A 24,191-nucleotide genomic window follows, 5' to 3' on the forward strand; every position below is an offset into this window, starting at 1 on the left:
CTTAGGGAGGCTCTTGTGTTCTATGCAACTCTTATTTGATATTATATACTTTTATTAATGTGCACTGGAGCCAATGCACCCAAAATGGGTACGAAAAAAAAGAAGTTGTTTTCTACCAACACCATTTAGAGAAACTGAGAAGAAACTGGGGCATCCAAAAGTTGGCTAACTTGCTCGGGGGCTACCCAGCAGTAGCAGAGCTGGGATTTAAACTTCGAGGAGTTTCCTTAGTTCATGGTGTTGGCCTTAGGTGCTATGCTGCCATTTCTGGAACTTCAGGAAGGAAGGACTGCTCTGATTAGCTGTTTCTAGAGCAGGTTCAGTATCTGCAGCTTTATCTTTCCCGAATTCTATGTTCCGGACCCCTGGGGACAGACTTTATATTGGGGGAAAGGTGACACACATTTATGCACCACTAATATTGCTGTTAAGGGTGTGTGGCAGATTTGTGCACATCGCCTCCTAGAAGCAGGTTTGTGGCCACCCTCAGCTTCAGACACTGCAGTATATTCTCCCCGACAGCACATGGCCCTGGCCACAGTCATTTGGAAAAGATGCCTCAGAGTTTGCCAGGAATACCTAGGAGTCCGCTGAGGACCCAGGAATGCCTCTGGGTCCTAGAGTGGACAGCACCACATTACGATACTGGCCTGTCTTAAAGAAAAGCTTTCCAAGCCAACTACAAGAAGGGACACCACTACAACTATTCCGTGTTTCATCAACAACTGAAAGAGTAGAGGGAGGCTTCAAAATTATCCCTAGAATAAGTCATAACAAATAAATATACTATGCCCATTGCTGTGGGATTCAAGGACTGAGCTTAGCATGTACATGGATTTTTAAAGAGAGAAGAGGAGAGAAGAGGGTGGTTTTTTGATGTTGGGAACAAGCCAACACGGATAAAGATTTCTAAGCTGACAGCTACTGGTCACTTTCTTTCTTTCAAAATGTGATCACAGAGCCTAACATCAGGATCACCTAATTACCCATGATGCTCTTAGATTTTTTGTTCCTCCCCCGCCCCCCCCCCCTTGGCTTTTTGAGACAGGGTCTCACTATGTACCTCCGGCTGTCCTGGAACTGACAATGTAGACAAGGAGTCTACCTTTGAACTCTCAGAGATCCACCTGCCTCTGCCTGTCTGGTGTTGGGACTAAAGGTGCACACTCCCATCCCCTCCCCACCCCTCCCTTACCCTCCCCACCCCTCCCTTAATCTCAGGTGACCAGCCCAACCATCTGTGTCTGCTAACGCACGAGTTGTTCCTTCTTTTCACTAAAGTTTGAAAATCATCACTAGAAATTGGCGAGGATCACAAATGACAGAGGAGCTATGAGCCAAAGGCAGCGCCCGTGAAGACAGCTTCTGTTCTGAGATGCTTGGAAACCTCAGAAGCCGCAGTGGCTTTCAGGCTGTGGTCTCCCCTCTTGTGTTTGCATCTGCTCCTTCTCCTGGCAGAGGTCTTAGTGCCTGCTCCAGTTTGCCTCTCTGTTGCTGTGATTAAAAAAGAAAACAACAGCAAAACCAAACCACCGACCACAACCAGTGGGAAGAAAGGGTTTGTTTAGTTTATACTTCCCAATCGGGAAGAGAAGTCAGGGCAGGAACTCAAGGCACCAACCAGGAGACAGGAGTAGAGCAGCAACTGTGGAAGAGTGCTGTTTACTTGTTCTCCCTGGATCACTTAACTTGCTTTTCTATAGAACCCAGAACCACCTGCCCAGGGCTCACACCTCCCACAATGGGCTGAGCCTTCCCACATCAAACATTAATCAAGCAAACACCCCCAAAGACCTGTGCGTCGCCCCATATGATGGAGGCATTTTCTTCTTTGAGGTTCCACTTTCCCAGATGACTTTAACTGGTATCAAGTTGACAGGAAAAACAAAACAAAACAACCCTAACCCCACAGTGCCTATGTTCTCTGTTAGCTCTAAAGAGCAGAATGAAAGCGCTAACTCCTAGGCTTCCCTAGGGAGGTGTGCACTGGAAAGCTTGCTCCCAGGAGCTCTGAGCCATGACTAACCGACAATAGCAGTCATGCTAACAGAATCACTGAGCAGCAAGAGGTAACTTTCACCCAGTGCTCTTTCTAGTGCTGTCTGCTGGCATTGTCCCATTCTGTTCTCCTGGTCACCCTAGGATGCCTGAGTGCTGATAGGATCTCCATTTCACACAGGGAGGCTGAGATACACTGTTACACAACTTGTCCTGGGTCACAGAAGTGGAGTTGAGTTGAAGCTCAGGCCGACCAAGTCAGTCTAGCTCACATTATGGCCTCTCTGTCTCAGGCTCTCAGTGAGAATTCCTCCTCCACCAGACTGAAATCAGAAAGTCCCAAAATCATTGGCTGAAGCAAGCCTAAGTTCACCGTGGACCTGGGAAGAGCCCCCAGCGCTTGCCAGCCCCATGAGATCTAGCAGCTATCTGGAGTCAGGCTTTGCTAGCTCAGGTACCGGCCGCCTAAATTCAGAAACAGAGCTGTCCATATTTTACAGTTCGTTTCATGGGGTTACAGGCCTGGCTTTGTTCTTAGGTCCATGATGCTCTAAGGGCGAGCTCTAATTACAGCTCTTGGCCTGACTTGAAAGCCCTTTTGCTGGCTTAAGCGGAGAGAAAGAACATGCCTGGAAGAATGAGCCAGCGCGCCTGTCCGTAAGTGCACGGAACCACACCAGTGCACTTTTTGCTCAGATTTGGGCAGCTGAATTGGCCAGTCTGCGAACTAATTTAATAGAACATTAAAGGATATGTGGGCTCACAGAGCAGATGGTATATATACATGCATAACCCTGGTCAGCGTTAAGGCAACGCTGCCTGAACCAAACCCATTTCCTATACTCTTCCTGGCCTCAGTTTTCCTAGCATGGAGGTGTCATGGGGAAGGAGCCAGCTGAGGCTTGCCACAGTAATCCAGTACTCATGCTCAGGTTCTGGCACTGAAGCTCACTGAAGCCACCTGGCAGTGTCCTCCCCAACACACACACAATCTCATTTGTGATTCTTCTTTTCCCAGCCCGGGTGACCTGGTGACAAAAATGCACTGGAGTCTCATAGGCCTTACAGTGCTGGGTTGGGGTGACTGGGAAGCCCAGGATCCTAAATCCAGGATAAGGTAGGAGGCAGGAGAAGGAAGAGAGCCAGTCTCCTATAGAGAGCTACAAGAGGGTGCCCAAAGACATATGCCCCCGTTACCCGCTTGGAAATAGGTTTGAACTCTGAGAACTCAGAGGTTCTCAGAGCCCAGGACATTGTGTGGGTGAACCAGCCACTTGATGCATTTTGTCCCCGAGACACTTAATTCATCACCTCCACCTCCACTTGACTTTTCCCATATTTATAACGAACAGCCATTTGCTAAAGGACAAGAACAGGCTGTTTTAAAATTAAAAGGGGTTAAAAAGCCAAGACATAATAGTTCACTCCTGACTTTGTCTCTCTAGCTAGGAAAGAGAGAGAGGGGCATGGGTCTCCATGCCAAGTGGGAGTTTAGGGAACCAGCGCTGGGTGCATCCATGTGTGTTCTTACCTCAGTGAGGCCCGACATGGAAAGTGTGTAAAGGAGTCTTGAAGCTTGGCTGGCTGTGGGATTAGACTGGTAATGGTGATGTTGCTTTGGCTAGTGAATGCATAGATGAGAAACTCTTCAGTCAGTCAGGACGAGGGTGTAGAATTAGTTTGATGCCAGATCCAGTGCAAACTGAAAGTGTATCACAATTTGAGTATTTTTCAGAGGGCAGATGTGGCCCCGAGCTTAGGCCTGGATTAACCTGATTCCCAGTAAATCTGCTTCAATTGCGCCAGTTGTAATAATGAAAATTAAATATGTAGGTCTTGTAAGCATATGAGTTCTTTTAAACAAAATCTCACTGTATAATCAAGGCTGTCTGTGAATGCCTGGTCCTGCTTTAAACCATTTCGTGCTGGAATTACAGCTGTATACATATACGAGGCTTTGCATCGTTACGCTAGGGTTGAACTCTTCTTATAATCTCGCATCAATCCTGGAGTGTTTGTGTGGCTGTCCAAGTCCTTCCAGGCTACTTATTATATCACAAATGCCCTCTAAAGCCGCCTTCTGTCCCAGAAAATACTTGTGCCTTGCGTTCGTATAAGCCACTCCACTTGTTCAGTGTCATCTGAACCTTTCCAGAACCAAGACAGACAAGATGACTGTTACCCATAGGAATCCTGACACAAAGATAGGTTAGCCATTCAAGCCAACAAAACCAAGCAGCAGCTAAGCCTGTGAGCAGTGGGCTAGGCCACAGGCTCCTGGGAGTGGGCCTCGTTACTACACCACTGTCTGGCTGTTTTGATTTGAAACACACTTTATAGCCCAGACTGACCTGAAATTCTTAATCCTCCTGCCTCAGCCTCCCCAGTGCTGGAGTCACATCTGCCTATAAATTCCTTTTCTAAAGCCTGGATTTCTTGGTTTCACATAAATAGGCCACCTTTTCTTTCTGTCAGGTTGACCCAGTTACACTCCTTTCTGTAGATTTAGCCATCTTCCAGGATGTACAAAGCAAATTTTGTACACAGCTGAGGTCTTAAAAACAAAAGTTCTAGGCAAAAATCCTCATTTCCTTGAAGCGGGGAAACAAAGTGAATGCCTTCTCGATGCCAAATGTTCACCTGAGGCAAACACACTGAAGGGGTTGGTGTTCGAAATTCAGACTGTTTCTGTCATCACATAAATAAGACCTTTCTTAGGCCCCTCTCCTCTCCCCTATTTAGGCCAGCTCTCCCCAGCTTCTTTCCCTCCCACTTTCTGTTGCCCAAGCAGCTGTGGAGAGATTTTACATTTCCTCATTCCCACCCCCACCCCCTTGTTTTTTCAGTCTTCTCCAATCTGTGAGTTTGGAGTATGGTCACCCAGGGTCCCCATGAGAATACCAAGTAGGTAAACAGTTTTAAAAGATTGTTTCCATTTCTTAAAATTACGTGTATGTGTGATGTGGCTATGTGTGGGGGCTATGCGCGCGTGAGTGTAGGTGCCCATGGGAGCCACCACTGTCACATCTTCTGTTGCTGCAGTTACAGGTGACCATGAGCTTTATGGCATGGGTGCTGGGAATCAGATTCAGGTCCTGTGCAGAAGCCATATGCACACCTCGCCACGGAGCCACCTCTCCAGCCCCATCAACAGTGTTCGGACACACTTCACTCTTTCTCTCGTTAGAAAGATTTATTATGATTGGCAGCTCAGGCTCCATGTGGATCTCTGAGTGAGGGGAGCAGGGTCTGCCTCTATCATGAACTCAGTTGACTGCTCTCTGATCACTGGCTCCTGATGATGCAGCCTTGCCAGGCCACAGAGGAAGATGAGACTTATGCTATTGGCAGATGTCAATAGTGGAGAACTCCCCCTTTCAGTGTACCAGGGGAAGGGGATAGGGTGAAGAGGGAGGGAGGGTGGGACTGGGGGGAGTTGAGGGAGGGGGCTTCAATCGGGTATATAATGAATAAATTGTGAAGAGAAAAATAAAAATTTAAAATTTAAAAAGATTTAGTACATACCAAGGCCTTGAAAGGTTTCCCTAAATGACTTACAAAGTGGGATTAGCTCCTTCCTCCTGTGATGGTAGGGAGGTCTCAAGGAGACGGTTTGCAAGAGGCAGTGAGCACAGCGCTGGCTATGGTGGTGTGTAGGGGGAAAGCTGGCCCCACTTTTACAAGCACACTATGCTTTTGGTTCCAGAACACACTTTTTTTCTCTTATGCTTTATTTCTCCATTTGCTTTCCTATATTGCTATCATGAAATATTTAAATGCAGAGGAGGACGGTGGGAGAGGGGGCTAAAGCAGAACAAAGTCTAATGATGTGTATAGATGAAGAAGTCACATGAGATCCATTACCTTGTATGTTGACCAAGAAGAATTAATTTTAAAACTGAGTTTAAAAAAAAAAAGGAGAAATATTTAAGAAAACATTCATCCTTACAGGTATACTAGCATACTGGTATATTAGTATATTCATGCCAGAAAATGTTCTTGGCTCTTAGAATATAGAAATAAGCACAGTTAGGATTAGTATGTGGCTTCATTTGTGGGTGTAAAGTTTTAATAATTACTGTATAGACATGTCAGGTGATGAATGCACAGCAGGCCCCTTCCCTGGAGGGGACTTCTTCCAGCACGCTTAATGGATGCCGGACACCACAAACAGTGCTGGTTTCTATGTATGCTCTGGCTTTGCCTATACATACGAACCTATGGGAGTTTATAAATTTGGGGCAGTAAGAGATTAATAATAATTATAGTAATCCAATCATAACAAAACACTGTGATAAAATTACCAGCATAATTGCTCTTTTACTTTGGGAGCATTATTAAATAAACTAAGGATTATTTGATAAAAACATAGTCTATGGTTGAGACGACTACTGAGTGACTAGCAGGCAAGTTTATAGAGGGAGTGGATGCAACGAACAGGGACACGGTTTGTGTATTTGGCGGACAGGGCGGAACAGTGATCAGATTTTAATCACATTAAGAGTGGCACAGCACAGAGACTGAACCAGCAACTGAAGAGCATGCATGGGCTGGACCTGCACTCCCTGCACATACATAGCAGCTTGGTCTTGATGTGGACCCCCAACAGCTGGAGCGGGGGTGAAGAGGGAATGCTCTCTGACTCTGATGCCTCCCTTTTGATCTTGTTTCTGCTAACTGGGCTGCCTTGTCTGGCCTTGGTGGGACAGGATGCATGTAGTTTTACAGCTACTTAATGTGCCAGGGTGGATTGGTACCCATAGGGGACCTCCCTGAGGACCACCTCTGAGAAGAAGGAAAGGGGAGAAGGGGAGGGGAGGGATGTGCAAAGGAGGTGCTGGGAGGAAGGGAGCTATAATCAGGATGTAAAGTGAATAAATAAATAAATTTTTAAAAGTTAGTCTACAAAGCAAAAAATAAAATAAAATAAAATAAAATACAATAAAAGAGCGGCACATAATTTAAAGCCTACAAATTATCCATCCTGGAATCTTTCATTAAATATATTTGGCTATGATTAACCGTGGGTAACTGGGACTGCTGAAAGTGAAACGATTAGCAAGTGGTGTCTGCCATAGATGGTATAACATACACCATGACACTTTAATGTGTATTTCCATAATTAGTGTATTTATATTATATATTCTATAGAGACATTTGTAATCATATAAACCCTGTGACAAAATACATACCATTCAAGGTGTTACTAGATTTTAGAAAGCGGGAGTAAGAGGGATAGATGAGGGCTGCAGAAGATGACCAGAGAAAGCCTCACCAGTTGGCTGTGACATTTAGAGAGCAGAGGAACGGAGGTAGTAACACATGTGGTCACCTAGAAGCTGACCATTCCAGACAAGGACCTTAAGGAATGGGAGCCCTGACCCCTTCTCCGCATGTGTCTCACTTCTTCTCTTGTTCCTTGTCACAGTGGTGTCTTGGAATAGCCTCTGTGTTTCTGCGGCTCCCCGAATAATCCCCCTGTCGTTGCATCTCTCCTGACCACCAGCCTTACTTCTCTGTCTACTTCCCACCGCATCTGCATGCATATTGACGTGGTCACACATACCCAAGCTTCTCCACACCCCTGTGGACCCTCTGTGCTCCCCTTTCAGTAGACAGCACCAAACCAGTCTCTTTTAATACCTCCTATCCATGGGGTCCCCAATTGTCCCTGTGTTCAGCATGTCGTAGGTGCCTCCTGCAACCCTCTGCCTGAGCCGGTATCACTTCCTCCCTAGCACAGAGCTAGTTCCTGCCTGTGCAGCACGCACTCTGCCCTCTCTGACCTCCCTGCTGCAGCTTGATTTTCCAATTGTCTTCCGCACAAAGGATAGCTGTGTCGGACTAGAGGAAAGAAGGTCTAAAGATGTGCTTTGCTCACCGCCAGGAAGCCTTGTCTGTTGGCAAGGGGGGGCACTTGAGAGCATCTAAATCGTGTGCTTTTGGATTACAGAACTGGAGTGTAGAAATACCCAAAGACAGCTGGCATCCTGCCAGCATTTACAGCCAGCACTAGTTCCCAGAATAAAGAATACCCCTCCCTCCCACAAGGCAAATCCCAGCATCCCTCAGTCACAGAAAGCCTGCTTCTGTCTGGTTCGGGGATAGTAGTTTTTTGTGGACATCCTGCTATTCTGAGCACCACCGATTACTATACGTAAACCACAGATTACTCTACATAAAGGAGCTTCATCAGTTGGAAGGGAAGAGTAGTGGGTGTAGAACACAGGTAAGCCCGATCCTTTATTTCTTTCTATTAGAGAGAAAACTAACAGATTATCTAATTCCACCCTGTGTGCAGCCAGAGTGATCTAAGACAACTATAATTAATGATGTCATTCTGACATAGGAGCCTTTGCTTAGAGACTCTCAATGCCTTCTGGTGGCCTTGGTGATTTCACACTCTTACAGGTACCCTCACTTGACCTGGCTGCTGTGTTCTCTGGCATGCTCTTTCTCTTAGCCTCATCCCTCACCCTTTCCAGCTACACTAGGCTTATTTAGACTTCTCAAACATGTGCCCCTCATACCTTGTATGCTTCTCTGACTCTTCCACACTTACTTATAAACTATGTCTCATTATTACATGGCTCGGTGTGTTTTGCTGCTATAACAAAATGCCTGATGCTAAGTATATAACAAAAAGAACATTGGGTCTGGAGAGTTGGCTAAGCAGTTGAAAGCCCTTGCTGCTCTTGCAGAGAACCACATACCTGCATGGAAGCTTGCAACTGCCTGTAATGCCAGTCCCAGGGTATCTGATGCCCCATTATGGCCCTCATGGGTACCAGTACACATGTGGTGCACACATGTATGTTTAGGCAAAACATACATTCAAAATAAAATTTTATAAGCTAAGAAAACTTTTAAAGGGAAAGAAACTTATGGGCGTTGTGAGATTGGTGGGTGGCTAGCTGGAAAGTCTAAACCACATAGCACCTTCATCTGGCAGGGGCGGCTGGGTGATGTCAAAACCTGGCAGGTGGTGTCACACGGGGAGAAAAGAATTGGCTCTTCTGTTTATAAACAACCTGATCTCACAGGAATTACCCTCGACCTAGAGGCCAATAGTGATCGCTTTACAGGAGCGGTCACTCCTTAGTCACCTCCTCCTAGGCTTGTCCCATCATCATAACCTTGTGATACTCCCAGCCTGGAGGCCAAGCTTCCAGCACGTGAGCCCTCAGGAGACTGCTCATACCTAGACCACAGCACTGGGGAGTCCCTAAACCTGGTTAGCTCTCCCTCTCTCATGCCCAGCTCACGCTCCTTACTTCCTCCCCCAGCTCAATGCACACCGTGCTTGTTTGGTGGGTGGCACCGGCCAGCGCTGGTCAGCCAGCTTCGACGATGGTCTCATTCAGCTGCTGTCTGACTTCAGCCAGACGCGGGAAGCCCTCGCTCAGCGGCATTTGACTACGTAGCTTGGGTTTTGATGTAAATATGCAGGGGTTTCATAAATGCTTACCACATGAAGGTTGAAACTGCGGTCCTCATTGGTTGGGTTTTATGATAGGCAGGGAAACACAGAGCAGTTGTCTGACCTGGACCACTGGAAAAATATGAGGCTTCTAAAAAGAGTGGTGAGAAAACAGCATGGGAGAGAGTACATGATCTTGTGACCATATGTTGACCTTGGCTGTGGCCTTCATCTTTCCTGGTTGTGTTCGGTAACATAAGCCATTAGGAATATCGCTAAGAGTTTCTTATAGCACAGCCATGTATACTGAGCTCCTTCTGAATCAGGGCCATGAAGATGGTATGGTTGGAAACCTGCAAATCTAAAATTCATCCCCCCCCACCTGAGTTGTCACCTGAAGCTGCAGAGATATTCTGTGGAGTTGGTTGAGGTGATTCCAGGATATGTTGTGCCTTGTGTAATAATGTCTACGAAATGAGGGACAGGTTTGCAGTTTCCACTGGGGTAGCGTATGCTCAGCCTTGCCAAGTATTTTTTCTTTGGAATGTGTGGCTCCTTTGCTTCAGGAATGTGTGTGTCTACCTGGATATAGCAGGGATCGTCTATGATGCTAAAGGAAGTGGGTTTGACTGACTGAGTATACCCTTGGCACCTGAGAGAGGTTGTCTGAGATCACAGAAGAATAATAAGAGGCTCTGCCAGCTTCTAGATTGCCAGTCTATAGCAAGGTTTTTGTGCCTGACTTTTGTGTTCTCTTAAAAGAAGAAAAAGGAAAAAAAAAAAAAAAAAAGCAATACCACTGCCTAATTATGGACATAATGACATAAAAACAAAAGAAGCTTTTTGCTTTTCCAATTTCCATTCTGGTGGGGTGACCCAAGGCTGACTTAGATTTTCTCATGTGATTCAAAAGAAAATTGAGTATTATTAAGGGAAAACAGCCTTAATCTTAGACTCTGAAATTGTTCATTAAATGTGAGCAAAGCACAGAGACTCCTGATGAGTGTTGCCTACTGCCTTTTGAAAACTATTTTTGTGCATTCCGCTGGCTGCTTGAACTAGCAGTGATACTGGCCCTTTAAGATACTTTTATGTCAGTGGTAGTAGGTCAGATTCTTGCCCAATACCCCATGCAATTCAGACTTACCAGATGGGGGCTTGAGGATGACCTTTGTGTCCACATCACTTTGAGTCAGTGTATTTGAACTATTAGGTCTCATCAGCTCTGTGGTCCACTATCTTTAATAGTTGTAGATAAGTAAGTTTCCCAACCGTTGCAGACAAACTGTATCCTCTGCCTGCCAGGAAAAACAGTTTCTAATTAGTAGGGCCACAGAAATCAGGAACCAGTGCTCAGTTTGATGAAATGCTTCTCAACCAAGTTGCCAAGATCCAGGAAAGGGCGACAAGATTCTAAGAAACTTGGTGTGCTTGACGTGTTTTTAACGTGTATCCTGTACTTTTTATATGCATTCCTGCTTTTGCCCGGGGAGTGTTACACAATAAAATGGCTTGCTTTTTTAATGTCAGATGGTCTTGACTTTGAATCCATTACTAGTTCTTCCACCTTTTTGTGTCTCCATGAGCATTAGAGTGGGAGTTATGTAAGCTGTACTCAGGACATTTTGTTGTTGTTGTTCAGGTAAGGTAGATGTTATGTTTTCACTTAAATAATTTCATTCAAGATGAAAAAGCCAGAAGTTCATGGAATTCTCATCACCTATCAGGTTAGGCAGCCAGGATTTCATTTGATCACACCCAATTACATATTCATTCATACTTTCTTAATTAAACGTCAGTCTTGCCACCAAAACAAACCAGAAACAGCTCAGTTTAAATAGTAACAAATAAAAGCAAGGGTTTTCAGGAAGCCACAGAATCCAGCGTTGTGTAATGTTATTATAAACATCACGTTTGAACGTAATAATATAAATTGGTTCTATTTACTTTCTTAGAAAGCACAGGGGAATGGAAAGGGCTGACTGTGGTATCCAGTAGATTCTAGTCTAAACCAGCTGCTGAGTGAAAAGGGGCAGGTTCTGGCGGTGGACTGATGGTTCAGCAGCTAAGAGCACTTGTTGGTCTTGGTTCATTTCCCACCACTCATATGGTGAGTCAAAGCCATCCATAGCTCCAGTTCTAGGGGATTCCATGCCTTTTTATGAACTTCATGGGCACCAAGCATTCACAGGGTACACATACATACATGTAGGCAAAACATTCACACATACAATAAAATGAACAAATCTAATTTAAAAAAAAAATGTTTAGGAGGGAAAGGCAGAGGCAGGCAGATCTCTGTGAACTTGAGGCCAGTGTGGTCTACAAAGAGAGTTCTAGGACAGCCAGAGCTGTACACAGAGCAACCCCATCTCAGGGGGAAAAAAAAAGTTTAAATGGGCAAGATTGATGACCTTGCCCAGTCTCCACTCAGGGGAAACAAGAAGGCTTGGCGCAAGGTTGTGTTTGTGACAGCACACAGTCTAGCCTGTCTACCTAGTAACATCCACAAAACCAGCATTGTCTCCTCTTTCTTATCCTCCCTCCTCCCCCAAGTTCTGCCACTTGGTAGCATATCATTTTGCATATCTGGCCCTCAGCTTCTCCATGTTGAAAAAAAAAAAGTCATACTGTCCACATCATTCATTCTAGAAAGTTCTATGATTCTAGGCTTCAAAGAAGTATAAGTAAGGAAATAAGGGAGTGGAAAGCCGTTAAGACAGCTTCCTGCTCTTCCAGAGGACCCCAGTTTGGTTGCTAGCATCCACAGGAGGTGGCTCACAGCTGTCTGTAACTCCAGGCAGGATCTCTGGGAGATTCAACACATTGTTCTGGCCTCCTCAGGCCCTGGCACACACACACACACACACACACACACACACACACACACAAATAAAATAAATAAAAGTAAATATTAGAAAAAATATATATAAGTAGATAAATTATTCCAACTTGGATAAGGCTATTAGCAGCAAAGTTATAATTGTATTTGGTGTGTAAATTTACAACATGCACCAACCATAAGCTGGGCCTGTTCTTCATGCTCTCAATAAATTATTCCGAGAACAAGTTAATTAGAAAATCCAGAAAGCATTACAATTTCTTGCATTTGTCTTAAAAGAGCAATAAAATCCCGTATCCTGCGGTTTTGAAGTGAGTACATGGAAGGATGTAAATATTTATCGGGATAAGAGTGGAGCAGAGAGACACTCTGCTTTGTCTGTTCGTGGGCGGTCACGTATCTATGGATCATGGTTTGCATGAAGCCTATAATAATCCCATCTGTTGGAAATGCATTTTTGGAGGTGCTTTGAAACTGCTATAAACTACCTACAAATTGGCAGGAAAGCAATCCTGGAGAGAGACAGGACTCTGAGGCAGGCCGAGAAATTCAATATAAATCAATATGTAATTATAAAATTCTATCTCTGGCCACAGCTTCTTAAATATATTTATGTAGGCACGATACAGACGCATAACACCAGAGTCTCGGATTGTTGAGTCCTTTGCTAACCTGCGATTTGAATCTTGGGAGAGGAGTGGGGGGTAGGGATGGCGCCATTTTCAGGACAGCTTGAACATTCTATGAGGAGTGTGAGAGTGTTGCTGGCCTGGCAGTTGCTGCACAGTTTCCTGTGGTTCTGCACTGTGATGATCGCCCAAACCCCATCAGGGTGATTATTTTTCTCTTACAAAAAAAAAACCCAAAAGTCTGATAAAAATTTGCTATTTCATTTTCTTCCCTCTCTGAAGCCAGCATGCTGTTCTGCCTCTCCTCCACAGCAGTGTTCATTTTCTTCTCAGTTGAGAGGAGAGGGATCTTCCCTGACCACACTTCATCCTTTAGCAATCCCCTATGCCTCATACTCTCTCTTCCCATCCACTCTTCGAGAGTGTTTAATGCAGAGGGAGGGCGCAGTGAGAACTGTGGCTCATAACCAGGGCTTCAGTCGGAGCTGTCAGAGATAGTTAATGGATCATTACCTCTCCAGCTATCTCTTTTGGGTGAGATTCTTTATGTAACTGTCTTTATGTAAAATTAGATGAAGAGGTTGGGGGGAGGCCTAATCAAAACCAGCCATTTTCAACTTAAGAAATCAGGGCTTTATTTCCCTGGGCTGTGGAGTGTCTTGTAGGTTTGGGGCCCCTTCCCTTCACCTCCCGGCTGGCACCGCTCCTTATCTCAGTGTGGCTAGTTACATATACCCCAAATGAGTCATCACAAAAGCGCTGTCACTCACTGAGTTGTGTCACCCTAATATTCCCACACAGAAAGCCTAGCCCCCATACCTTAAACATGACTGCGTTTGGGGCTAGGGTCCCCGCAGGGGTAATTCGGTGAAAATAAGTCAGTTAATCTAATCATGTCTGAGTCTTCTATGACTGCTGCTCGTCTAAAGAGCGGGAATCAGACAGTGAGATTCACCATGGTGGTTGCTCATGTGGAGGGAGAGCCATGTAAGGACAAGACAGCTCCTGCTGGGCTGGGCCCATGCTGATAGCTATCCACAGCAGTGTGGTGGAGGTCTGTGTCATGAGACCACCACAGGACCAGCCAGGAGATCATGGGGAAGGATCTCTAAGAAAACAGGGCGAAGCCACACCCACACAGAAAGGGAATTAACAGAGGTGTGACCTGAAGCATGTGTGATTACATGTTTCTGATTATTGCCTAACAAAAGGAGAAATGTCACCATAGGCGTGGTGTGCAGAAAAGTATCACCCCGGAAGACATCCAGAGGCCACTGTCGCCATGCTGGGGGTGCTCAATGCCCTGAGTGGCTGGCATTGAGTTATGCTAAAGGTTGGGGTGAGTGGAGATAGTGCTGAGCTCAGCTTGCTGAACCCAGATGCCTGCCTGGAGAGGGGCTTTGCAAAGCGCTCGGACCCAGACAAGGAACTGTTTCAGCTTCTTGCACAAGCTATGTGTTTTTCAGAACTTATTCAAATGATGCCTATACACTTGGGTCCATAAACCATGAGTTTCTGTTTCGTTTTATTTCTGTTGACTTAGTCCTATTTACATCTATTATGGGGTAGGAGTAAAGGCTATTAATATAACAGCCACTCGTTATATAATCCAGTTGGAATTACAGTGGATTCCCAATAATAGAAAGCTGGGTGTGGACCGCTCAGAGACGAAAAAGTTGTACCTTAGATTTTGATTTTATCTTCCGTGATCTGCTGGTTTATAGTTTTCCTCATGAATTACCAGATGTTCCCTCCCCCACTGCTTGTCCTGTGCTTCCAGATTGGCCTGGGGGAGGGGGCCCTCTGAGCTCACTCTTCATTGGTCGGCATCCCTGTTACCAGTCACGTGAACATCATTCCTGTCTCTGATGGTGCCTCCAGCCATCTAATAAGGACTATGCCAGCTACTAGCCATCCTGCTTTCCCCCCTGGCTTGTCTTTTTCTTCCACTGAAGTTTCAAATGAGCTTGTCAGCTTTTCAAGAAAGCCTTTTTGACAGAGTTCTGTTTTATCTATTGACCGATTTAGGGAAAACTGTCATCTGTTTTATGATGCTTCTTTCCTTCCCTGGGCACAGATTACCTCAATATTAGTTTTAGGCTTTCTTTTATATATATAAAAAAATAAATGTTTAAAACACATCAGTATACACAGTATTCAAATCCTCAAACATTTAGAGAAGGATTTCCATGGAAAAATGTGTGCTGGCAATGAAGGGATTTTTAAAATCTGTGAGTCCTCTACCTTAAAAAGAAAAAAAAAGGTAATCTAGCAGAAGGAAATGTGGTAGATATGTACACTGTTTAATATTAACTAGGCCACAGCAAATAGTTTTATATGTACTGTGCTTGCTGGGAAGTGTTTCTGCTGCTGTAATAAAATACCCAACAGAAGGAACTCAAGGGAAGAAAGGTTTTGTTGAACTTACAGTTCTAGCTTATAGTCCATGGTAACAGGAAGGTGAGAGGGACAGGAGCTCCCACCCACAGTCAAGCAATGAATGCGTGCAAACCAGTGCTCCGCCCACTCTCTCTACACCTGCATAGTCTGTGGTCCCTGAACAGGGCATAGTGCCACCCACAGAGGGCGGAGCTTCTCACCTCCTTTATTGTAATCAAATGATCCCCCAGATAATCCCTGTCTCCCAGGTGATTATCACTAACCATCACAAGAAGGGATATTCATTTCGGCATGAATCACTTGATTTATACTAGCTTTTAATATGCTTATGACACTGCTGTGTTTCTTTCATATTTTATATGAGGTGTAAAGAATACTGGTCAGTTGTGTTTTCATATTTAGATAGGTAAATGAGAGTGGAGTTTGCTGTTTATATTGTTATGTAGCCCTATAAAAATGACATTATCCCAGATGAAAAATCCAAAATGTTCCAAAATCTATAACTTCTTGAATGCTATATGACACTTTAAGTAGAGAATTCTACACCTGACCTTACATGCTTGAGCTCAGTCCAACTGTAGATGTATTAAAAACATTGTTCAAAAGCAACCTTCAAGCTATGTAGTGAATTTCACAGTTAGACTTGAAAGGTATCTCATTATGCTTGTGCAAACATTAAAAAAAGAAAAGAAAAAGCCCACGGTGTAAAATCTTCTAGTTGTGTGCATTTTGGATAAAGAATATTTAACCCATGTTTAATGATATTTTACATTCTTTTTTGGTGCTGCAGACCTTCAGGATATACACTAATTAAAGTTTAACCTCAGCCCTCATTCACAGCAGGCACATCTCACATACTCTATGGCTTCACGGGCCTCATAGATCCTACTGGGCATCGAAGCTTTGGACAATAATCAGTTATGTAATTAATTTTGAATTTTACATGACAGAAGTATTTAAACACAGTACTTTGAGTAAGTGTTCCTGAACTTAGATTTCATGAATTACATGAATTCTGCTTGGTAATCTGTATTTTAAGCAGCTGTGTCTAGAACAGTCTGATTTTTTCAGATTGCACAGAGTGTGATGCCATTTACAAACAGACCAAATGGGAGTAGTGAGGAATGGGAAAGCCATACCTTGCCAGAGCATATCTGGAAAGTAGTTCTGTAATCTCTAGTGTTAACAGGCTTCGGGGGAATTCGTTTATGTCTGCCTCTTTGTGGGACGCAGACATTCAAAGTTGAGCTGTATAAACTGAGCAGCAACTTCTTGGATCTTTCATTTATGTTTTTCCTTTTATTACCTCCAAGGGTCATTTTTGGGAATTCAAAGGAATATGGTTGTTGCTTTGAACATTAGCTACATTTCTCATCTCTGACCATTTCTAACAATTCCTTCCTTAGGTGTGCTGTGTGCACACGTATGATCCAGTGTGTTTGCCTACAAAGTGCCCCAGACCTTGTGTGTGACTTAGCACTTCTCTCCATTTGTGAAAGACATTGGTGTTACTGGGGTAGAGGGGAGGACAGTGGGCTGTCAGAAATATTAACTGGAAGGGCATGAGCCACAGCTGATCCATGAAGAAGCAACAAGAAATAACAGAGCAGCTGAATACCCTTCAAAACTGGCAGAGAGGCAGTTTGAAAGGCTAAACCAAAAATCTAAAAGTGCTTAGAAACAGTAGAAAAGACATAAAGGAAGCCTACAGATGAAAGTCAAAATGATGTCATGTTGACTGACTTAAAGCCATATTCAGATCCCTCCCCGCCCCCCCCAAGAAAAGCAAAAAAGGCAAAAGTTTACCATATTGAAATATCCCTCATGGGGTTTTATGATTAGTGTGTATTCATTAAACACCTCGGGAGAAACATGGAAAAGTGGGAAGGGGCAGAGACAAGTGCCGATCAAGCAGATTTAATGACCCCTGGGGTGGCCTGTCACAGTGTTGTTTCCAGATTCCTCGAGCTCTTTCTTTCACTCTAGCATAGTCTTGATCTCCTATGGGAAATCTGAGGCTTGTAAAGGTGAAATAGGTCATCTAAGATAAATACCTTATCCCTAGATAAGTGAGTGTTGGAGTCATTACTGACTTGGAATTTGCATACTGCTTTCGTTGTCCTCAGCTGGACACCTTCGGTCAAATCTGCTCAGAGACCCTGGGAAAATAATAGCTTCTACCTATGTCACCGGCTGTGGCCGCTGTGAACATTCCTGGGTATGCTTCCTATTTTGGTGTATGCCCTAGGATGACACCAGGGAGTGAAGCTGCCCCGTGTGAGAATCCATAGTGCTCTGGTTGTCACCAGCGCTAACGGCCCTGATACTGTTCAGGTTTTATCAGTCTGGCAGGGCTATCCTGACTTGTCATTACAGAGTCGATAATATCACATCCTTCCTAAGTATAATCTGTACTGACATTATATAAGCATTCCTTATTTCTCCATAAATGAGAAATTTTGGAATCACCCTAACCTTTCAGAATGATAAAAATCAATGGATGAAGTTGGGTGTATTTTTTTCTGTGTTGTCTTACCCTGGGACATATTCCCAGGGTTGGAATCAATTGATAGAAGTGTACAGGGAAAAGAAACCTTTTATACGTGGGAGCTGCGGCTTGTGATGGGAGGGGACAGAAGAGTGTGGGAAAGAGGAAGTTTGCCTTCTTTGCTTCTGTCGGTCTGTAGGCTCAGCGTGGGCAGAGGTGAAGGGTCAGACAGAGGCCAGGGTCCAGATCCAGGAGCTCCTGTTTTCAGGAGGTGAAGTACAGCGTTGGCATGAACCCTCCTCCATTAGGAGACGTGCCGTGGCTGCAGCATAAATCCTTGAGCTCTCACAGGAAGGAGTGAATGATGCCGCATGAAGATAGCTCTGGGTTTGGTTTTGTCTCCCATGGGCGTTGCCGAGCCCTTATTTTCCTAAGTGATTTGCGTGTATCATTCCATCTTCCCCAGCAGCCTGAGAAGGGAGGGTTGTCACCTTCAGCTTACAAGCACCTGGACCAAAGCTTTATAGTTACTAAATAGCAACAGCAAGATTGTGATCCTGACTGTTTATTTCCAGTAGCCAACTTCGCCTCCTGGAAAGATCAGTCTATCCAGATGCTTAAGTTCTATAAGGAACAGATACTGTTCAGGGAGCTCAGGGAAGTCAGAAATGAGCAGGGATGGAGGTGGATGGGCTCCACAGGCTTAGGCCGTTCCAAACATCTTTTCACATGTCTTTAGTGGTTTATTTCCTGCCATCCTATTTTACAGTGCGAGATCACAAAGCACAAAGTGAGATCCCTGGCTCTGTGTTTCTGGCACAGTTAGTGTGTCCTTCAGATTCCGTTTAGGATTTATAAAAAGGCTTCTCCTAGGTAGAGAATGTAGTTAGGCAGCTAGCACCTGAGAGCTGCTTTCTAAACTGTGGCTGTGTGGGAAGCCAGCATCAGGGCCACAGATACACACTGAACTGAATGGAACATTCTGTGCCTGGTGCAAAGAAAAGCATTTTTAATATGTTTTTGTAACATTGTCATGAACTTCTAGGAAAGTGCAACAGGAGATAGCCAAGAGCCAGACACTATAACCAGACAGCTGAACTCTGTGCTTCTAAATGTCAGGGTCAAGAGGTAAGGGGTAGGAGTACTCACTTTGTAACCTGTGTGTGTGTGTGTGTGTGTGTGTGTGTGTGTGTGTGTGTGTGTGTGATCTAAAACAAAAGTTCAGACCAAGGTCAGAGCCCCAAAGCAGTGATGTACCAAGAGATTATGGAATTGTCTCTTCAGCCTTGTAATGTAAAATCTCACTAAACTATATTATTTGTAAGGTCCTTGAATCAAATCTATGAAGTTTAATATATGCTCACATCCAAATCAGGTCTTTCAATTGTTAATATGACTAAAACCGTATAGGTTTTTACATGAAGAGGGCAAAGCATGAAGAGCATGTACATGTAGACACCAACTCCAGAAAAGCCCCGTATATCAGAGGCTCCTCCTGGCTATGTTGTTCTCCTTCCCCACATCTGGAGTTTTTCCAGGGCTAGAGGGACATCAGGTGCAGATGCAGCTGTAAGGAATATATTGAAAAGATCACAGGTACCCTTGACCTACCTTGCCCCCCCCATATAATATCTTGTAAAACTTTAATATGAATAAAACACCATGTAACATTCAGTGTAATCCTCTATTTATTCAGGTTTTCCTTATTTTACTTGCACAGTAATACTATCCTTACAATGGAATTGTATCCTCCTCAACCTAATGGCAAGTAGAAAATATTGTGGAGTCAGAACTGTGCTTACTCTGAAACACTGCAGTGTATTGTAAAGTGTGGTTATGATATGATGGTGCGGCTGGCATGGCAGGGTGGCTCTCTGCCTCTGCCCGGCGTAGCAAGAGAGTGCTGAGCTGCAGGTTGCTGGCCCAGGAAAAGATTAGAGACCCAGGGCACCCAGCGTCCCACAAGATGGCTCAGTGGATAACAGCACTCGCTGCCAAGCTTGGTGACCCGTGTTTGATCCCCAGAACCCACATGGCCTCCACACACACATTTACGGCACAGGCTTCCTCCACCCAGAGTGAATAAGTGGGTATTTCTACTGAAGGCACTTGCTTTCGTGTCTTCGTAGTGGAAAAGGCGTAAGTTGAGCCATCGTAAACTGACACCATCTGCACACAACACTACATGTGCAACTTAGGTCTCAGTTGTTTAATTACCTGCATCGGTCTATGCCCCACACTCCTAAGATTCAGAATGGCTCCATCACTACGGGAGCCCTGGTGCGGCTCTGCAGTAACTATGCCCATCACCCGCCCACAACCACCCTCTCAGGTCTCAGCCACTGGAAACTGCTCATCATCATACCCATAATTTTACCACTTCAAAGATGTTGCATAAAAGAACCCATGGTGTACAGAACCTTTGGGGATTGGCATTTTTCACGGCACATTTTCTTAGAGACTCATCCATGCTGTTGTATAGGAGTAATTTGCTCTCCCCTGTGTTGTTGCATGTGTTCCATGACATGGATGTTCCATGTTGTGTATTCCATGACATGGCTGCTTTATTCACCTCCTCGGACACCTGGGCTTGCTTCTGGTTTCTGTTATCAGCAAACCTGCCGTGAACATTTGTGGATCGGTATCTGTATAAGCATGTTTTCTTTTCTCTGGGAGAAATGCCCAGGAGTGCAATTTCTGGGTCAGATGGTTTTGCATATTTTAGTTTAATAAAACCTGTCAAACTGCTGGGGCTGGTGGGATAAACCTGTAAGGATTCCTAAGGATTCCTGTGATCCTACTAATGATTCTGAGGAAAGGAGGCTTGTAAGTGGAGGATCGTAAGTTCAAGGTCAGCCTGGGTGATTTGATAAGAGCTTGTTTCAAAAACCAGTTTAGAAAGAGGGCTGGAGACATACCTCAATGATAGAGCAGTTTCCTAGCAAGTGTGAGACCCTTGGTTTAACTTTCAGTACCACAAACAGGCAAGCAAGCAAAACAACTGGCAGGCTGCTGTTCAAAGAGGCTGTGTTGCCCTCCATTTCTATCAGTGATGTTTGAATTACCTGGTTTCTCCACATCTGTGCCAACATTTCCTGTTAATGGTTCTTATTTTAGCCATTTGGTCAGTGTGTGGTGACATCTCCTTGTGGTTTTCATTTGAATTGTCCTTAGAGCTGATGATGTCAAACTTAATGTCATGTGATCATATTCTCTTCATGTAGCCTCTTCAATGAAATGTCTTTTGTATCTCTTACCTATCTTAATCATATTGTTAATTTCTTATGGTGTAGTTTTGATAATTCTTTTTTAATTACCAACTCTTCTTAGATCCAACTTTATTGTACATACCATCATTTTGAGATGTCTTGCATACCATTCTTATATGTATCAAAATGAATAATGAACACTGAGTTTTGAGTTGCAAAAGTATTTATTTTTGTACCTGTATTTTATGTATTTGCCTACCAGTTACACACACACACACACATGCACACATACAGACACACACATCCATATACACACACACAAATATGCACACACACTGCTGCTGTGGAGAATTCTCTGTCTTTTAACTCTTTTAGATATTTATTTTATTTTATATTTTGGAGTATTTTGCCTGCATGTTTGAATGTGCCTCAGAAGGTGTCAGATCCCCTGGAACAGATGGTTGTGAGCCACCAGGTGGGTGCTGGGACTTAAACTCAGGTTCTCTGGAAGAGCAAAAAATTCTCTTAGCCACTGAGCCATCTCCAGCCCCTTTTTAAAACAAACAAACAAAACAAAACTCACTTCTCTTTTGTTTTGTTTTTGAGACAGGTTCTCACTCACAGAGATCCTCCTGTCTCTGCCTTCCAAGTGCTGGGATTAAAGATGTGCATCACTGTGCCCAGCTCTCTGGGAAATTCTTAATCCATTCTAGATACTGATTCTTGTTAGACACATGGTTGTGCTAATATTTTCTCCATCTTCTCATCTTAAGAAGGTCTTTCACAAAAGCAATAGTTTTAAACTTTGATGAGGTAAAATACATTTCTGTTCTTGTTAACAGGGCCTCAGGTCTACAACAGAGGCAAAAGTTGGAGCAGAGCTCCGGAGCCTCTGAAAGCTGCCTGTAGAGTCTTCTTTGATAGTCATTTCTCTTGGGAATCTGTAACATGAAATCATTGAATTTGCTTTAAAAGGCACCGGGAATATTGGAAGGCGAGTCGCCCAGCCTGCTGAGTCAATTTGAGTCTTCCCACTTTGTTGAGTGTTTCCCTTTGTTTAACAAGATATTGCCAAGTGGAAGTTTTGGGCTTCTGTGCCAGATCCTTGCCGATTATAAATAAATGAGGGAAATTGTTTCCTTATAGTCATATGGATTATGCTATATCAGAAAATAACTGTAAGGCTTGGTCATTTGCAGTTGGCAATAAACTAAGCAGTTAAAATTGGAGCTTCCTGCCTGCAATAGGCCAGGCAGTTTTTGAGCCCTGTCTTAATTAGGGTTTCTATTGCTGTGAAGAGACACCATGACCACAGCAGCTCTTACAAAAGAAAGCATTTAATTGGCGCTGGCTTCCAGTTTCAGAGGCTTAATCCATTATCATCATGGTGGGAAGTATGTTGCCATGCAGGCAGACATGGTACTGGAGAAAGAGCTGAGAGCTCTACATCTTGATCCACAGGCAAGAGAGGGACTGTGAGCCACTCTGGGTATAGCTTGAGTATATGAGACCTCAAAGCCTGCCCTCACAGTGACACACTTCCTCCAAGGCCACACCTACTCTAACAAGGCCACACTTCCTAATAGTGCCACTCCCTATGGGCCATTTTCTTTGAAACCACCACAGTCCCCAATCTAAATCTGATTATAATGTATTTACTTTGAGCTATTTGAGTAAATTTTAAAATATGAATTATTCTTTCTTTTGCTCTCTCTCTCTAAACTTTAATATAGAAAAGCTCTGATTTTAGTTTTATAAGTCTTTTCCCCAAAGGGAATACTTTCTGTATAATTTAATTAAAATGGGAGATTAAAGGGAAGAGCCTTTTCCTCCCTAAGAGGCATGGTTTTCCTCTAACAAATCAGACTTTGGGTGCCGAAAGACTGGGACACCCTGTAAAGTAGAAGTCATGAGGGGACTGTGTCCTCCCTTGAACCTACTTCTGTGTCCTCAACATGAAAACCTTGGCAGCTGTAGTGAGGTGTATTTTGGGGGCAGTTTCAGATTAGACAAAATGCCCCCTTAATTTAATCTTTCTATTTTATATTCCAAGGATCAATAACAGCCTGTCTCAACAAAAGTGCTCAATAAAATAATTGGAAATTCAAAAACTTCAGTAACTACATGGTATCTCAAAATTAATAACACTCACTGTTCAGGAAATTTTTCTCTTTCCATTCCTCTGAGGGCAAATACTATCTACTGTCTTATGCTGTACCTTGGGTATTTCTTAACACTGCACCATCTATAAAATAAGTAGATACTGAAGAAATGTTTAATTCATCCATCTGTCAACCATCCATCTGTCATCTATCCATCTGTAATCTATCCATCCATTCATCTATCTGTCATTCATCCATCCATCTATCCATCCATCCATCCATCCATCCATCCATCCAGCATGTCTTGAAGACTATGTTAAGAACTGGCAGGAATACTAATCTAGAAGAAGGCCTAGCCCTTTCCTTCTGGTAAACTAGAACTTGAAGAAGGGAACAGAAATCCTCTCCGGAAATATTTAAACAATAGAGGACACTGTGGCTCTCTCCCTTGTTCTGGGGGTTGTTGGCCCAGGAACAAGCGAGCAGAAGCAATGAACTGGGGATTCAGTGGCCCATGAGCACAAATGGAAAGGATGAGTTCCAGGGAGGCAGGTCAATTTTATCTGGGGTGAACAAGGGTTATATAGAACTTTGGAGAGGGGGTAGGGATTTCTAGGGTGGGTAACGATTATTGGCTGCAGGGCTAAGGTACTGACGTGTCTCATTTACATGGACAGGCATTCCAGGAATCCCAGGTGCTTGCTGAATGGGTTCTTTCAGGGTAAAGGGAGCTGGATCTTTGGAGCTGTAATTTCCCTGAGGTAGAGGCTGTGAGGATTCTGGTTCTAAGCAAAGAAGAGGAAGCCCTGCTGACAAGGGAGTCCTCCATTTTGCACCTGAGAGCTTTCCGGGCATGGTGGATGGACTGCAGCCTTAGCAACAGGATTTCCCTATAAAACCCTGTAACTGTCACAATTAAAGTCTCAGGACAGACAAAAATCAAACCATCCACAGGGGCCTCCTGGCGTAGATTGACCCAGGAAAGCTCCAACAGTGTTAATGGCCTATGAATACTCAGTGCCCCTTCTAGAGTTCTTTGTTAATGTGGGCCCCATCTATACTGTCTACAGTTCTTGCTTTCTCTTGAAAGGATGCCTTTCTTA

At 44.1% G+C, this 24,191-nt stretch overlaps 1 protein-coding gene and 1 non-coding gene across 2 annotated transcripts in view; one reads left to right on the forward strand and one right to left on the reverse strand.

The window, feature by feature from the left end:
- Positions 1-24,191, forward strand: part of Tmcc3 (transmembrane and coiled-coil domain family 3) — a 252,993-nt gene that overhangs the window by 156,119 nt on the left and 72,683 nt on the right. The gene's annotated exons all lie outside the window — the stretch shown is intronic.
- LOC132652661 (small nucleolar RNA SNORA40) lies at positions 21,149-21,273 on the reverse strand. Its single transcript, XR_009590239.1, has one exon. It is a non-coding gene; the product is annotated as a small nucleolar RNA SNORA40 (small nucleolar RNA).

The sequence above is a fragment of the Meriones unguiculatus genome, chromosome 2 (assembly GCF_030254825.1).
Source record: "Meriones unguiculatus strain TT.TT164.6M chromosome 2, Bangor_MerUng_6.1, whole genome shotgun sequence".
Classification (NCBI taxonomy): Eukaryota; Metazoa; Chordata; class Mammalia; order Rodentia; family Muridae; genus Meriones; species Meriones unguiculatus.